Raw genomic sequence first — 6,788 nt, 5'->3', positions numbered from 1 at the left:
ACAACTTCCTGAGACTCAGTCTCAAAGTGAAAAATAAGAAGACCTGGTGATTTTTTAAAAAATCACATGTCAAAAGAAGTGCCATCTATCTTAGAATATGTTTCCTTCATAATACCTCATGTCTGAGGTTGTCTGGGGCAAGACAGAAGCTTACTTGATTTTCCTTTTCCTGATCTTGTCTGTCAGGTACATAATAGTAGGTCTACAAGTTGGACCAAATTTTAGGGGGGCTGTTTGCAAGAAACTGGAAGCGAGACCCTCCCAAACATGAGTATCCACAGACTAGATCTACACGGAGTTACTTCATGTCAGCACCATGTTAGCTCTGGCTTATTTCCCACCAGACCAAATATTTGCAATATGTAAACAAGAAAATGTTGGTGTGAACTCTGATGTCGGACTGGTTGAAGTTGCGTGTCAGAGCTGCCATTTACAATAGCTTCTTCTTAAGCACCCTGGGATGCTGAGGTCCGTTCATCTCAGCTGTCCACATAAAAAATCCTGTTATGTGGATCCTGCAGAGACTATGTGGAAAAAAGTAACACTACCAACCTTGGAAGTGTTTGTGGCACATAATGAACTATAGAAATGTTGGTTTCTAATTTTATTATCATAAAGTTCTTCATGCACCAGACTTGGGAGAATCAATGCAGATCTTTTAATAACAGATCAGCTGTGTCCCTGTCTGAAAAGAAATAGTAGAAAGGAATTACCGCAGGACTTGGGGGTGCAAGCCTGTAATCTCAGAAGATCAGGAGCCTGAGGCAGGAGGATGTGAGATCAAAGCCAGCCTCAGCAACTTACACAGGCTCTGAGCAACTCAGAAAGACCCTGTGTCTAAATAAAATATAAAAATAGCGTGGAGATGTGGCTCAGTGGTTAATTGCTAGTGTGTTCAAATTCCAGTTTAAAAAAAAAATAGAAAAAGCAACATAATAGAACATTTGCACAATCCTGTTCTGAGGACTCGAAACTTTATCTGTCCTTGGAATCCTCTGAGGTGGCTACACATGTCACATTTTTGTTCCTTCTCTAGCCAGAATAACTAGCCTATGTTAGAACATTCTAGAACTATTACCAAGAGCATACTTACTTTTTTTCCTTTTCAAGACTTTACAATTCGAGTAGTAAATAGAACTACATTTACAACAGACTTGGTGCTGTTTTAAAACAGAGTTGGTGTTTCAAGGTTTTAATTAAAGGACATGTGTCCAGCCCATTCCTGAAAGATGAGCTCCAAGATGTTACTCTATTACAAGTTCAAGGTAACATTTTTCTGGAATCAAATGCCCAAGACTGAAATTTATGCTGGATAATTTGTTGAATGATCTGCTGGAGCAACATTTCTTGGAGAGTGTGTGCAATGCTTTTTAGGTTTCGTACATGAGTAAGAACATGCAGTGTTTTTCTAAAAGAGAAGTTCTCTACACCATTAGGGAAAAAGTCCTTCTTTTCCCAAATGTGGTGATCAGGAAAAAAAAATTTATTCTTTCACTTATTTAAAATATTCAGGTTTGCTACCATGACAAGCCCAGAAATGACACTAGGAAGATCTTCCACAAGGCACACATGATCACAGGAACAGATGTCATTGCCTTACATCTTTATAGATAAAATTACATACATTAGTTCTTATAACAACTGTTTCATGTAGGTAACATATATTCTGATGAAGCTTTAAAGAATAACTTAAACATCTATGTTTAAGTATAATCGTGTATGTACAACACTTTAAAATAAAAATTTTAAATTTTGGTTCTGAAATTGTGTTCTCTTATACCATTTATGTAAAATGGAGACTTTTCTTTTATTGTGTTTAATTCATGTTAAAACATGTGCAAGGCAAGCACACAGCACTGTAAAACTTTCAGTAGTCATGTTTAAATCACTTCAGGTCAGAGCATTCAAGGACATAATTTTCAGTCTTACTTCAAAATATATAGTTGTGCAAACATGAAAGTTTTAGAAAAAGTAGTAATTAGAAAAAGTCAGCAGTTGTCAAAAATATTCAGAAATTAAGACCTCAGTTCATATTTGCTTTAAAATGACCAGAAAGTCTTATTTTTCTGAAGACAAAACTGCACAGTAGCAGCATGTAAAATGAGTCTCCTTTCTCCAGAGCATAAAGGAACATTAGCAAACACAACAACAAAAAATGGTGTAGAGCCAGGAGCAATTATGTATTTCTGAATCTATCCAGCTGTGACCAAAGAGTTTATTTTTCCTACCAGGAATTAAACCCAGGAGTCCTCAACCAATGATACACAACCTGAGCACCCCCCCCATTTTTACTTTGAGACAGGGTCTCACTAAGTTGCCCAGGGCCTTGCTAATTTCCTGAGGTTGGCTTTGAATTCACAACCCTCCTGCCTCAGCCTCCGAGACCCTGGGATTACCGTTCCTATCCTCCATCTAAATTTCAGATCACATCATAATGTATCAGCAAATCATATATTCAAGGGCTAGGGCTGTAGCTCAGAGGCAAAGCACTTGCCTCAAATGTGTAAGGCACTGGGTTCAATCCTCAGCACCACATAAAAATGAACAAATAAAATAAAGGCATTTTGTTCATCTACAACTACAAAAATTAAAAAAAATCATACATTCAATGCAGAATACTGATTTACTTATATATCATACAATATGTAAGTGATTTTTAAAAGTATGTAGACATCTGTGTTAATAGCTCATTGACATTAGAATGAGTTCATTTATAAAAATGAGCTAAAAGAAATTGTCCAGCATGTCCTCTCCCAGCCATCGTACCTGCCACTCACACCTGTCTAGCACAGAAGAGCCCAGAGGCTCAGGACCAGGATGAAACTTTCTGCTACCCTGCCGGGTAATCAAGGGGCCTCCTAACCTGTGGCTCTTAGCAATGTGATGGTATTCGGTTAACACACTGTTCAAAGCAAACTACATTAGAAAGACTGCACCTTTCATAGAGAGGGACATAAGTCACAGGGGAAGTAACATGGCCTAGGTGCAGTGGTGCACATCTGTAATCCCAGCAGTTTGGGAGGCTGAGACAGAAGGATCACAAGTTTGAGGCCAGCCTCAGCAACTTAAAGAGACCCTAAGCACATTAGGGAGACCCTGACTCTTAAAATGTGAAAAGTTCTGAGGTTGTGGTTCAAGGGGCAAGCACTCCTGGGTTGCATCGCTGGTACCAAAATAATAATAATACAATCAGCAGCAAAGGAACACACTTTGATTCACAGTTGCTACATAGTTCAACTTTACCATGATTCCCATCGCTAAAGTAAGATGGACAAGTGAAATCTGGGAGGGGGACTCATCTTGCTTTAAGTGGGTTAGGATCTCAGGAAAAATTGGGCAGGAAGTTCTTCTCTTTGGCAGAGATCTATCTGGGGAAACTCTAAAGAGCATTAGGGAGAAACAACTTGCACATCAGGGAGGGCACAGCCACCCACAGCCAGGTGCCCTGCTGGGTGCAGAGCCACTGTGACATATATAAGCTACAGGATCAAGGAGGAGAAATCCTGGAGAACATTTGGGTGAATGAATGGAAGCTATTTCCAGAAACTAAGGCTAAAAATAATCCATTGTTTCTGTAATTTGGAAGGATTTAAGTACAGCTCAGGGTTCACACAGATAGACCCCCAAAATATTTTAAAGTCTGTATTCAGAAGTATTAAAAGAACAATTAGTCTTCTACCAACAATAGGGAACAGCAAATTCGATTCTTCACAGATCCTAAGCTGTCAACACTGGGAAGCCCAAACCTACCTTCAGGAGGATTCGTTTCCCTGATGACGTGAGTCAACTCCGGTTTGCTTTAGGAAGAAGAAAAGAAGATAGACTCACTTTTTTTTCTGGAAGTGTATTTGCATGAAATAGGACCTGAAAATACACACCAGGACAGAATGAGTTTAGGATGTGGGGAAAAGACACACTCATACATTGCTGGTGGGATTGCAAATTGGTGCAGTCAGTCTGGAAAGCAGTATGGAGATTCCTTGGAAATTTGGGAATGGAACCACCATTTGACCCAGCAATCCCCCTCCTTGGACTATACCCAAAGGACTTTAAAACAGCACACTACAGGGACACAGCCACATCAATGTTTATAGCAGCACATTTCACAATAGCTAAACTGTGGAGCCAACCTAGATGCCCTTCAGTGGATGAATGGATAAAAAAATGTGGCATATATTCAAAGGCCTTTCAGACACTTTCATTATTAGGGAAAGGGCAACAATAATTTTTAAGTGAATAATGAAAGAAAGAAGATTAATGGACACAAATATTCTTCTTACCTAGCTATGGACAATTCTGTTACATTGTTGTTGGGGTAAGGAGAAGAACACCACAATCAGATTCACCTGTCTTTTCCTGGGAAGGTGACACAGGACCACTGTCCTCTCACTTGAAATTTTCTCATGAGCAGAGCACCCACTATGAAGTGGCACTATTCACTTTTAAATTGTGAATTAAATGTAGGACAACAAAATTGCATGAGAAAGTTAAATAGATGCCTGTGGCCATGTGAGGTTACCCTCATTACCTTCTGGACTATATAAAATGATGGTTTTTAATTCCTCAGAGTCTAGTAGTCACAGATCAGTAATATTCTATTTGTTCAGGAAGGTGAGAGAAGGAAACCTGAGTATATTTAGTACAAAGCAGACAGGTGACTTATTACATCCCTGATTATTGGTTTAGGAGTAAATAGCATATCAAACAGGGAAACACATATGTAACATGAGCACTGCTATAGTTGCTAGAAGAAAATTAAATAGAAACCTGACACAATTGGCACTTCCTATTGAAAACAGCACCTAACTATCTGTGTCACAAAGGATGATGCAACCTAGGAAGGTCTCCTTGTTCACATTTCACAGAGCACCTTAGTCTTCTTAAATATAGGGGTGAGAGCTGGATGTCTCAAGCTACCAAAAACCTCACTCCTAGACCCAGTTTGCCCCATGCAACCTCCTCCTACAAGCCCCAGGTACTCACTCACTATCTCTGTGGAACAGAGAGGCACTTACCTGGAAAGATGCAGGGCACTTGGTGCACCTGAGCATAACCTGCATGGTTCTAAGGAAAGGGTGCTCTGAGCTCATCTCTCTGCAGCCTGCAATTTTAGTGTCTCTACTGAGGTGACAAGATCCCACTGGGGAGCACAGAACTATGGAGTCCCCAGTGGAACATTTTGCTTGTCCCCTTGATTTGATTATATTCTGCATAACAACCATCTGAGGAGAGGTGCTCAAAATTTCCTATGAGTTCCCTTGAAAATAAATAAATAAAAATCAGAGCCTGTCCGCGCCGGCGCCGAGCACGCCGCCGCCGTCCCTTCCGCCATGGCTTGTCGGCAGCCTGCCTATGGGAGCCGCCGCGACCGCTGCGCTAGCCCGTCGTCCCCTAAGAGATGGAGCCTCGGGGGCGGAAGCGCAGAGCGGACGGGAGGCGCAGGAAGCCCGAGGACGCGGAGGAGGGCCAGCACCCGGCTGATGACCGCAGACCCCGCGAGTTTCACCACTCCTGAAGGCCCCAAGCCCCGTTCTCGGTGTTCAGACTGGGCCAATGCCGTTGAGGAAGATGAAATGAGGACCAGAGTTAACAAAGAAATTGCAAGATATAAAAGAAAACTCATGAATGACTTTGGAAGAGAGCGGAAATCTTCATCAGGAAGTTCTGGTTCAAAAGAGTCAGCGTCTACAGTGCCAGCTGACGTGGAGACAGATGAAAGTGTCCTCATGCGAAGACAAAAGCAGATCAACTGTGGAAAGAACACTATTGCCTACGATCACTATATTAAAGAGGTCCCCAGACACCTTCGACAACCTGGCATTCACCCCAAGACCCCCAATAAATTTAAGAAGTATAGTCGACATTCATGGGACCAGCAGATCAAGCTCTGGAAGGTGGCTCTACACTTCTGGGATCCTCCAGCTGAAGAAGGCTGTGATTTGCAAGAAATACACCCTGTGGACCTTGGGGAAATGGAAACTGAATCCACAGAAAGCAGCTTTGAGTCCCAGACGAGCTCACAGGATATCTTTGATGCGTATTCTGGCACACCCACCAAGGTCAGACACGTGGACTGCCAAGTGGAAGACGAATTTGATTTGGAAGCTTGCTTAACTGAGCCCTTGAAAGACATTTCTGCTATGAGTTGACTGCCACTTGGTGGCCACTGGGAGAAGCAGGTGCCATTTCTGGCCAACCAGAGGTCCGCCAAACATGTAGGCCTGTGATGTGCACTGGTAGCTGGGTGGTGTCTGTCAGTAGTTCATGGTCTTAGGATGAGTTGTTGTTCTTGCCTTACTTTCTTAGAAACATTAATTTTGTGTATAGTGAGTGTTTTGCATGTTTTAACTTGTAAATGGTGCTGAATCCAAGGAATATTGATTGCGAAGCAGTCTTGAGCAAACTTGGGTGCATGGTGTTTCCACTCTCAAGTTGGAAAGCCCAGTGCAAGTGAACTAGTTTCCCACAGCCTCCTTAGACTTTTAGTTGCCGCTTGTCAGGTGGGCTGGTTGTAAACTTTACCATGTGTTCAAAGGACCAATATAGGGTGGTTTTCTTTGCAGGTACTTGACAAAGTATATTCAGTGTGAGACATACGATGATTTTGTGAAAATGTGTTTTCTGGCCTTTTATCAATAAGTCCAATAGTTTTTTTCCCTCCCATACAGAGCTCTGAACAAAGATGTTAAAATAATGGGTTTTATGTAAGTTAAAGTCTTTGATTGGGTACTTGTAAATAGCACTAGGTAGGTCTTAACTGATGAGACAGTTAAGGCAACAGAGCGACT

General features: G+C 41.6%; 1 pseudogene; it reads left to right on the top strand.

Annotated features, from left to right (window-relative positions):
• Window positions 1-5,330: 5,330 nt before the first annotated feature.
• On the top strand, window positions 5,331-6,149 carry LOC143382229 (histone RNA hairpin-binding protein pseudogene; annotated as a pseudogene).
• The last annotated feature ends 639 nt before the right edge of the window (window positions 6,150-6,788 follow it).

The sequence above is a fragment of the Callospermophilus lateralis genome, chromosome 16, assembly GCF_048772815.1.
Source record: "Callospermophilus lateralis isolate mCalLat2 chromosome 16, mCalLat2.hap1, whole genome shotgun sequence".
Classification (NCBI taxonomy): Eukaryota; Metazoa; Chordata; class Mammalia; order Rodentia; family Sciuridae; genus Callospermophilus; species Callospermophilus lateralis.
The sequence above is the reverse complement of the archived record's forward strand: the minus strand, read 5'-3'. Positions and strand labels throughout refer to the sequence as shown.